The sequence below is a fragment of the Eublepharis macularius genome, chromosome 11, assembly GCF_028583425.1.
Source record: "Eublepharis macularius isolate TG4126 chromosome 11, MPM_Emac_v1.0, whole genome shotgun sequence".
Classification (NCBI taxonomy): domain Eukaryota; kingdom Metazoa; phylum Chordata; class Lepidosauria; order Squamata; family Eublepharidae; genus Eublepharis; species Eublepharis macularius.
The window spans coordinates 91,387,285-91,398,201 of NC_072800.1; positions in this window are offsets into that span (position 1 = coordinate 91,387,285).

The following is a 10,917-nucleotide window of genomic DNA, read 5'->3' on the forward strand; positions in this document are numbered from 1 at the left end:
GGGAGCTCACCACCTCCCTAGGCAGCTGATTCCACTTTTGAACTACTCTGACTGTGAAAACGTTCTTCCTAATATCCAGCCGGTACCTTTGTGCATGTAATTTAAGCCCGTTGCTTCGCGTCCTACCCTCTGCTGCCAACTGGAACAGCTCCTTGCCCTCCTCCAAATGACAGCCTTTCAGATACTTAAAGAGAGCAATCGTGTCCCCCCTCAACCTCCTCTTCTCCAAACTAAACATTCCCAAGGCCCTCAGTCTTTCTTCCTAGGGCTCAGTCTCCAGACCCCTGATCATCCTCATCGCTCTCCTCTGCACCCTCTCGATTTTGTCCACATCCTTTTTGAAGTGAGGCCTCCAGAACTGCACACGATACTCCAGGTGTGGCCTGACCAAGGCAGTATAGAGAGGGGCTATGACCTCCTGCGATTTCGATGCTATGGCCCCTTTGATACAACCCAGGATTGAATTAGCCTTTTTTGCTAATTGCATGGTGGGGGACTGTTCCACTCTGAGTAGGCACTGGGTAACCTGGGGAAGCCTATACCATTCATCATGATGGGCCAATATGAATGCCACTCTCTGGCCCTGTATGGCAGCCCAGCAGTCTGCTTTGGCCTATTAGGCCCTCCCTCCCTCCTTTCCTTCCTCCTCTGTTTCAGGCATATCAGCTATCTTTCCTTCTGCACTGTGTGGGGTGAGTCACAATTAGTTTCCAGTAGCCAGTCTTTCTTGTACACACAAAGCTGCCCTTTCAGACTACTGGTCTACCCATGTCAGTATAGTCTACTCAATCTGGCAGCTGCTCTCCAGGTTTGCAGGCGGAAATCTTTTGCGTCACTGACTGCCTGGCCCTTTTAACTGGGGACTCCGGGGACTGATCCTGAGAGCTTTTGCATGCAAAGCAAGTGTTCCCATCACCCTTTGGACTGAGCCGGAGTCCCAAACACCTAGTGTTTGCTATGGGTCCCATTGACCAGATATGTTCTGGGAGTTCTGTGCACAGGACTGAATTCCCAGGCATGTGTGGGTCCATTTTGGACTGGGATTGACAAGACAGGGGGGCTTCCTTTCACACTCTGTTTCCCCATCCTAGAACTGTTGACTAGGATTTGGCAAGTCCGAGTTCAATGTCCCGAGCTGCTAGAAAGCTCAGTAGGGGACCTCAGCTTGAGAGAGATTGACCAACTCACCTTACATGGTAGTGGCTGACAATAAAATGGGGGGATGAACCCTATTATGGTGCTGCGAGTTTCTTCTGAAGAGGACAGGACAAGATTATCCAAGGCAGTTCAGCAAGCCAAAATTGGCTGCCGCCCCGTATTCTCCCCAAACCTGGTTTCACAGCCGTGCAATATGTGGGGAAAGTAATAACTGAGGTGGGATGAGAAGAAGTGGTTGTGTTGGCCCACACGACTGTTAGTTGTCACCTTGATAGATCCAGAGAAGTTAGCCGTGTTAGTCTGTAGTTGCTGTAGTCTGGAGATGCAATCAATTGCTACTGATTGTATCTACTCCTCCCTCCCCTCTCCACCTATATACCTGACCAGTTTCTTCTTACCCTCCATGCATCTGAAGAAGAGAGCTGTGATTCTCGAAAGCTTATGCTACAGTAAAGTTGGTTAGTCTTAATGGTGCTACTGGGCTCTTTTCTACCTTGATAGCCTGGAAGCCAAAAACTTCATGGATGGCTCGTGTCGGTCAATGGATTCCACCTGCGCAATGCCAAATATATAGTATCCTTACTGAGAACTCTAGGCTGCACTTTGGACAGCCGAAATGTTGCACGCTTCTCTTCTCAAGCTCATCTTGGCTGCTCTTTGTTGTCCCCAGACTTCATTTATGTATTCCTTTCCTTCTTTTGAAAAGGAAGAAATTTGCCTAATGCAATGGAAACCTCTAATTTCATGAGGGCGAATTGTAGTTTCAGGCTGCAGTTTGGGAGGGGACCTCAGCCGTACGCTGTTTCTCTCCAGGAAGTTCAGCCAGAAAAAATATCAACAGTTCCATTAAAAAGTCTGCTGGTTTTTGCTAGAGTAGTGAAATAAACATACCTGTAGGCAGAACGGACCGAACCGCAGAGGAAACATTAACTAGAGAGAACACACACGGAGCCTTCTCCCTCGCTCCCCCTGCATAATCGGCCCGATAAAAAACATTGTGCGCCCATATGGCAAGAAATAAATCAAAACATCAACCATGGCGATTGTACTGGAGCGGGGGGCGGGCGGGGGGGGGGGGGAGCAAACCAGCTTGGAGCAAATACAAACTGAGTCAGTGCGGTTTTTTAAAAAAAGGGCTGGTGCTGCAGATCTTGAGTTGTAAGATGTGCAGTTGGAGCGTTGAGGGCCAGATAGGGCTGTTTTACTTTTGGATCCTTGCAAGAGGCATAAATGCTGTGCGTGTGACGTGTCCCAAGCTCAATCTTGGTGAAAATCAGGGCTGGGAAAGCCCTCCGAGAACTGCCGCCGGTCAGAATAGGGCATACCGGGCTAGACGGATCAAAGTAAGGATGAAGTTGTTCGACGAGTTGAAGGGCACAAGAACTGCTTTGCTTTACTTTTTTATTCATTTTTATTTATGTCCTTTATAGTCCTCCTTTCTCACTGAGACTCAGGGTGGATTACATCACGTGAGATTAGTACAGTCAGTATCAAGGACATTTCTATAAACAACGCCATTGGGTAAATAAATGCAAGTTTACGGAGACATAGCATTAGCAAGAATCCAATACAGAAGTGAAGAAATGCTGAAATAAGAGCACAAGCAATTCTAGGACTGACATTCAACAACATAGAACTACCCAGTAGGGTCATACCCAAAGCAACAGGTAGTACATAGGAGCACACATACTTAAAGCAACAGATAATACATAAGGCAACACGATCTAGCTCATCCAACTTTATCTAGTCCTTTCCCCCAAGGACCTCAGCACAGTGCATGTTGGTCTTTCGCACTTTCTTTTCCCAACATCCCAACGAGGTAGGCTGCTCTTCAAACTTCACTGGCCTAATGTCACCTAACAAGTCTTGAGTCCACAGAGGGCATTTCAATGCATCTCTCTCTAGTACAATGTTCCAGTCCTGACATTGGACTGGTTCTCTGGGAAAGTTCAGCCAGAGGCTTTTGGAAGTTCACAAGCTTTGCCTTTAGAAATGGAGCCTCTGAAATGGAGGCTCTTAGCTGGCTTCGGTGGCTAAGAGCATGGTTTTATTTGTGAACTTGTTTACCCTGTTTATACATACTCAGTTGAGGACTCCAGGCAGTTCCACCACCACGCTCTCCCCATCTCTCTCTGGCTCCTCTGGCTTCTCACTGCCATTGCTGCCGGGGTGAGAACAGGCTCAGCCGTGTATTAACTAAGTGCTAAAACCACAAGCTTGACCTTGTCTGATCTCAGAAGCTAAGCAGGGTCGGCCTTGGCTAATAGTTGGATGGGAGACCTCCAAGGAAGACGAGACTCACAGGGGCAGGCAATGGCAAACCACCTCTGAACGTCTCTTCCCTTGAAAACTCTCCAGGGTCCCCATACATCAGCTATGACTTGGCAGCAATTTCCACTACCACCACCAAGCCACTTAGGCAATGACCTGGAGAGCCCAGGCTAGCCCAATCTTGTCAGATCACAGAAGCTAGGCAGGGTCGGCTCTGATTAGTACTCGGATGGGAAGCCAATGGCAAACCACCTCTGTTAGAGCTCAGCCACATGAGACGAATTACATGAGGATGCTCAAGTGAAGAGAGACACAATGTTAGCTGGGAAGCGTAGTTTGTATTTCACCTCTCTCTACAGAGCCGGTAAAGATCGCTCCTCAGAGGGTTTGTTAACTTCACCTCTCTACAAAGCTGGCAAAGATGTTCTTCTAAGGGTTTGTTAATAACTGACAGAGCCTTCCGGGAGGCAAAGTGGAAATTAACAAACCCTCTGAAGAACGATCTTTTCCGGCTCTGTAGAGAGAGGAGAAATACAAACTACGCTTCCCGGCTAACATTACGTCTCCATTCACTTGTGCGTCCTCGTGTAATTCGTCTTGCATGGTTTAGCTTAGTCTCTAGTGTTGAAAACCCCACCAGGTAGGGTTGCCAGGACATTTATCCTCCTAATGGGGGAGGGGGGCGGGCATGATGATGTCACTAAGTGATGTCATCACACAAGTCCGGAAGCGCACATGCACTTTGCACCAGGCTGAGAGTGCGCCCAGGAGGCCTGTTCCCCCACCTTCTCCCCCGGCCACGTGAGTGGTGGTGGGTGGTGGACATGGGAGCGGGAATCCTGCATCCCCACCAGGGAAACAGCAGCCCTACCACCAGGGGTTGCCGTAAGTCAGCTGTGACTTGACTTCAGTTTCCGCCACTACCACCGTACCGCAAGATGCCTATTAAGAGAGATCTTGGTATGTTCCTGGTCAACCATTCCAGTGTTCAGGAAGAGCATCTTCAGGGGATCTTTGGATCCTTGAGGTTTGAGAGATCCTGGAGATTGGGGGTGTTGGGAGTCTTAAGGGGATAAGCATTGAACTGAGCCGTGCATTGGTTTGACTTGACAAGATCTTTTGGGCAGAGCTGTGAACAGTGTGTGTCTGAGAGAGGGTGGGAAATAGGCATGGTTGCCAGTCTCCAGGTGGTGGCTGGAGATCTCCTGGAATTGCAACTGATCTCCAGGTGGCAGAGATCAGTTCCCCTGGAGAAAATGGCTGCTGTGAAGGGAGGACTGTATGGCATTATACTATTCTGAGACCCCTCCCCAAACTTTGCCCTTTCCAGGCTCCACTCCCAAACTCTCCTGGAATTTCCCAACCTGACAACTCTAGGAATAGGGGTAGGGATTCCCCTGGGGGAAATTTGTCAGGTTAGAACAAATATTGCCCGGTTTACTTTCAGTCCTAAAATTAACTACTTTGTATGAGAGAGAATTCTCCCCCCTCCAACCAAAAAGTGGATTGCAAAAGTGGATTGCAAAAATTCACAGCTTTCCCAGTGTTAACTGCCAGTGTCCCCCCCCCCCCCCGGCTGTTTCCTCTTTCCCAGACTAGCAATATGAGTGATCCCATTCAGGGTTGGGCAATAAACAGGGTGATGACATTACACTACACTTGATATGGTGATGCTATTGGAGGCCAGTCAAGAAAATCAGGGGGCGTTGATGCAGCCAATGGGGCTTGGCTTTGTGATGACATCACAGAGGCCAAAGGAATAAATGCCATTGCAAGGAATGTCCGACGTTGCAATTGACAATTTTCAGCAGATATTTTCCATTCACTTTTGACAGCCTTTGTTGAAATGGCTTCCAGCAGCACGCCTTCATGGAATCTGTAAGCTGCATCTTTGCCCTCATTCCGACTCTTCGGAAAACCCGGTGGTTGGTTCGTAGCCACCTTGGTCTTGGGTGTAGCAGTTTCTTTGCCTCGTAACTTCTCTTTACTGCATTGGCATGCCGTAATCTGGCAAGAATGAATTCCATTGGAACATGCTGTGTGAAATCTGCACTGTTCTTGTGGCTGGCCTCTCCAGTTTCCTTCCAGAAGAGGGGAGAGAAGATATAGGGACTCCTTGCCAAGAAGGATAACCAGCCTCCTCTTGCCCTCCCAGCCCAGCCATCTCTTCTCGGGGATGGTCGGAGATGAGTGACAGCTTGGCCGCCAATGCAAGAAACCTTGGCAAGAGAACTTCTGCGTTTGCTCCTGTCTTTCAGATGCTTAAGCAGTGATGGGGCAAGAAGTTTCCTGCTGAGCGCATGGAAGGGAACAATCCTTCAAAGAGGCAGCTCCTTGCAGTCCTTCTTGAGCAAGAGGCACCTCCCTTCCTCAACTTCCAATAGCAAAGAAATCCCGGGATAGAAGTGGGATCCTGAGCAAATGTTGAGTAAGGGGTCCCATACGATACCACTCCTGTCCTCTGGCGAGGAGTGTTGGCTCCCAACTTCTGTGGGTCTCTAGGAAAAAGGGTGCCCTGACCGGGATAGCCCAGTTGAGACTGATCTCTTCATATATCAGAAGCTAAGCAGGGTTGGCCTTGGTCAGTAATTTCATGGGGGATCTCCAGCAAAGACCAGGATTGCAGAGGCAGGCAACGGCAAACCCTGCCTGTTAGTCTCTTGCCTTGAAGACCCCAGCAGGGGTCACCAGACATAAGCTATGACTTGAGGGCACTCTTCAGCAAAGAGGGCATGTGTCTACTGTCCTGTAGTGGGTGCCGTACAGCAGCCCGTACATGGGCTTTCTCTGTGGTGGCCCCTACCCTGTGGAACGGAGAGCCCCCCACGCTCCTGACTTTCCGTGAACAATGCAAAACTGAATTATTCAAATATTTAATCAGACAGGAGGGCTCCATTGTAGGGGGGCAGTCTCAGATGCTTCGCTAATAAATTATGGAACATAGACTTCACCACTATGTTACCTTACATATTATCTGTTGCTTTAAATATTTACTCCTCTATACTACCTGTGCTTCATGTTGTCTAATATCACTCCTAGAATTGCTTATGTTCTGTTTCAGCATTTCTTCAATTCTGTATTGGATTCCTGCTAATGCTATGTCTTTGTAAACTTATATTTATTTACCCTATGGCATTGTTTATGGAAATTCCTTGATACTGATAGTACTAATCTCACACTATGTAATCTGCCTTGAGTCCCAGTGAGAAAGGCAGACTATAAATGACATAAATAAAGTGGCTTATTGGAGGAGTCAATCCTCCAATAAGGAGAGGGCTTGGTGCATAAATTCCTTCCTGTCTTCCCCTGCTTCTGCTTCCAAGCCTTGTTAAGGCCACCTTCTAGCAATGAACCCATCAAGAAAGGGTGTTGCTAGAGGATGTTGCCCTTTTAGCTGCTCTAGCCAGAGACCAGAGCGTCTGTTGCTCCATCCTTGATCACTCAGGGCCAAACTACAAGTGACGCCTAACACTCGTTGGACACGTCAGCTTCCCTCAGTTTTGATGGGAAGTGTTAGGGCATCCTGGTCTTGTAGCTTGGCTCTCCGACTGCTGTCCAATGGACTTTTCAATGGTCACTTGTCCAACATTCCACCAAGCTGCCTACATTTCCCATCAAAACTTGAGGGAAGCTGACAAGTGTCTGACCTGTGTCGTTCGTCACTTGTAGTTTGGCCCATAGAGCGGCAAGCCACACATGCTTGTGAGAGTTCTGGAAGCCTCGTGTATAGCTTGCCATAATGCATCTAGACAATGGAGGGAGCATCAGTGTTGTGGCTCTCGAGTGGTGGGGCCCGGGACAAGGTGGAAGTGTCTGCCATTTTGCTGTGGATCTAATGCCAAAGCTTTCCTCTGGTGCTGGCTCAGTTCCCCCAGTGCTGCTGCAGAAAGGGGGTGAGGCCTGCCTAACTGTGCCTAGCAAACATGTGCAGAGCTCACTTGGAGGTTTCTTGGCTTGAGCTCACCAACCCACCAGCACCTTCAATCCAGCTATACGAATGCACTCTTTGGACCATCTCAAAATGGCAGTCGGTAAGCCAGATTGTAAAGGTTTAATTCTGTCCTGGTTCAGGGGGACCCAAGGTCCTACATGCAGTGGGGGGGAGAGAATGTCGGCCCCTCCTTAGCATGCTTGCCCCACCTCTGGCAGACATGCATCCAAGGGTGCAACGTCTGAATTCAGCCAAACAGAAGGAACGCAATCTCTTGGCATGTGTGGTTAATTCCCAGAGATGCTCGAGGAGGTTGTGTGCCTGTACGGAGCTTCTGCGCTCTGGATTAGGTTTGGCATCACGTTGTGGGATGCCGGCTGGAGCAGAAACGTCAGGCTTGCAGGGGGGGTCCACTCCCTCCCTGTGTCTATTGTCCAAACTAGATCTCGATTGAAATACAGCAGTGTCTGTATTCTTCGAGCAATAAAAACTTTTTTTTTTTTTTACTTTTTGGAGTTTGAATAGGATGTTCGTGCACCTGGTCTAATAGCATGTTGAATGGCGCATGGTGCAGTTGTGTTTGGATTATGAGGTGTAGATCCACGGTGGGGTAGGAAATAAATGATTGGCTTTTGGCCAAAGGATGTAGGTTCGAGATCCTAGTCAGCTGTGAGGTTCTTGTGTCAGTCGCCATCCCTCGTGCTTTATCTTAACATCTTGATGAAGAGTCCCTCATTTTGGACTTCGTAGATCTCTCAAGATCCCAGCTGTGTGCTTGATTCGCTTATCTGGTCGCAGGGCGTTTTGTGTGTTGAATTCAGTTGCATTATGCTGAAATGTTAATATTTTACGGCAAGCGTACCCTACGCTCAGAGGTCGATGGATTTGGGAGTGGGGGCTGCTGACAAAAGTTGCAAATAATGGTGATTTCCACTTCTTCATCGTCTCCCTCTTTCTTTGCCTGCCTCCTCTTGATAGAACGCAGGCTCTCCTAGGGGGTTTATATCTGGGTCTAGCCGGTTTGGGATGGCAACATAGCTCAAATCTGCTGGATTATTATCGTCACTGAAACCCAAGGCGGATTACACAGGGCAAGTGAATATACAATGGAATCTTCAGCTAGGACAATCCCCGAACACAGTACAACAAGGACCAACCATTAGGACATTCAGGGAACCAGTTGCAATAGGGAATGGTAACAGAAAAACCGGCAACAAGCATAAAGCTGAGCTCAGGGATTAAATCTATCTGAGAACAAAGCATAACCCATTTCTATGGCATTTCCCTGCTTCCAGCCTTCCCCCTCTTCCGCCTCTCACCTAGCTGGTGGGGGAAAAGTGCGGGAAAGGACCTCGTGGGGTTCGCTTCCGGCACAGTGCAGCAATGGCCGTCCCAGGGGCAGGGTGGATAAAAAAATCAATGATTTTTGTTTTTTTTTAAATCAGATTTTTTAGTTAAATTGGATTTTTTATTTAAATTGAATTTTTTTAATAAAATGTTTTTGGAGGGAAAATCTATCTAAAGATAATGTATCTTAAATAGAAAACTGTCATCCAACTATCATCCAAAGGTGGTTATCCTGAAATAAGGATTAGTTACGTAGCATGAGGCTGTATAATCATGCAATGTTTAAATTTTTGTGTAAACAAATTCCATTAATCCATTCACAATATCATGCTCTTCCAGAAATTTCTACAAGATTATTGGGCAGTTTTTCTACCTAGAAGATATTATCACCGATGCTTGGTTTTACAGTTCTCAAAACTGTGCATGTGTGTCTGCAGAGATCATGGCCAAATCCACATTACCTCCGCGCGTCCTGGTGTTGCACTAAATGTCCGCGAAACACCCGGAAGTATAGCGTCTTTCAAGCGCGATTTCTGAATCGCGCTTGAAAGATGCTATACTTCCGGGTGTTTCGCGGACATTTAGTGCAACACCGGGACGCGCGGAGGTAATGTGGATTCAGCCCTTGTGTCTCTTCTTCACAGCAAAAATCCCGTTGTTCCTTCGTACATTTTTGTACATAGAACCAACCTCTTAAGTGCTAAGTTCAAAGAAATTCAACGAATAGAAGATTGTTGGGAGTAGAATAGATCTGCACAAGAAGCTAAGTGTGAGGAGTCTTTATGTAGAAAACCATAATTTAAATCTAGTCTTATAGTGATTTAAATCGTGATTTAAATCGATTTGATTTAAACCAAATCCCCTCTGCCCAGGGGTGTTGTCATTTTGCAGGCCCCGTGAGGTCATGCCGGAAAACAAGGAGGGGACAACTACAACCAAAGCTAAGGGCGTTACCAAACCCCACAAATTATTGCAAGAATGGAATTACAGAAATAAATTTTAAAAATTTAAAATAACTCAATACATGTGTGAAGTGACATAGTGCATACATAAATCAGAGGACGGTCAGTTGCCTTTTCCATGTAGCCTGATACTACCAGGGAAAGGCAACTAACCTTCCTCTAATTTAATCTTGTTACTGTGATACGGCTGATGATTCTTGTATGGATGTTGTTGGATTGTTACCAGATGTTTCATGTCTTGTAAGAGTATTTATAATGGCTGATTTATGTATGCACTACATCACTTTACATGTATTATTTTGAAAATTTATAAATTTATTTCTGTAAGTTCTTTCCTTCAATAATTTGTGGGGTTTGGTAACGCCCTTAGCTCCAGTTGTGGTTGACCACTCCTTGTTTTCCAGATTTCACTGGAGGAGCCTCTCTCCATTTATCCCTGGATTTCATTCTGGCTGATTCGGCCCAGTGCCCCAAATTCGGCCTGATTTGGCCCAAATTGGTCCGGTATAAAATCTGAGAGCACTTCTGGGGCCTGTGTGATGGCACCATTCCCGGAAGGGACATGATTGCACCATGCCAGAAGCATCCGTGCATTTTGTGCACACGTGGGGACACCCAAAAGGTAAGTCCCCTCCCACCAAGAGGGCAAGGAGACCCGGCAACCTTACTTCCACAACTTGGGGAGGGGAAACAGGCAAGCTACAGTCTGTCAATCCGTCAGGTGCTCTTCAACCCCAACATGTTTGTAGTGCCAAAGGAGGCTTATTGAGCTGGTGGGGAGCATCTCATTAGACTAATGGGTCACAAGCTGACCAGACCATCTGGGCCACAGCGAACAAGTCCTCTATTTGCATAAGTATTAATACACGTGTGCACTGTCATCCTTCCGGGCCTGTATGATTTCTATCTAGTACATGTTTATCCTGCAAACAAGATGCTATCTTTTCCCGCCACCACTTGGGCACAAGCAAGGTACTATCTGTTCCCTCTATGAATTGCACCCTCTATGGGTGCAAACAAAGTGTCATCTCCAACAAACAGGTTGCAAACAATTTGCCCATAGCCCTCCATGGTGCAAACGCCAGCATGAAGGGACTTAAGGCTTTTTTCAGCTTATACATGAGCCCATTTGAACCTGTCGTAAAGCCCTGCAAGCCAAATTCGGATGCAGTCCTAGTTGCCCCAGCCTCATTTTTATGCAAAAGTCCAGTGTGTTCTTTTTTTATGTAATGCAACTGTACATTTTGG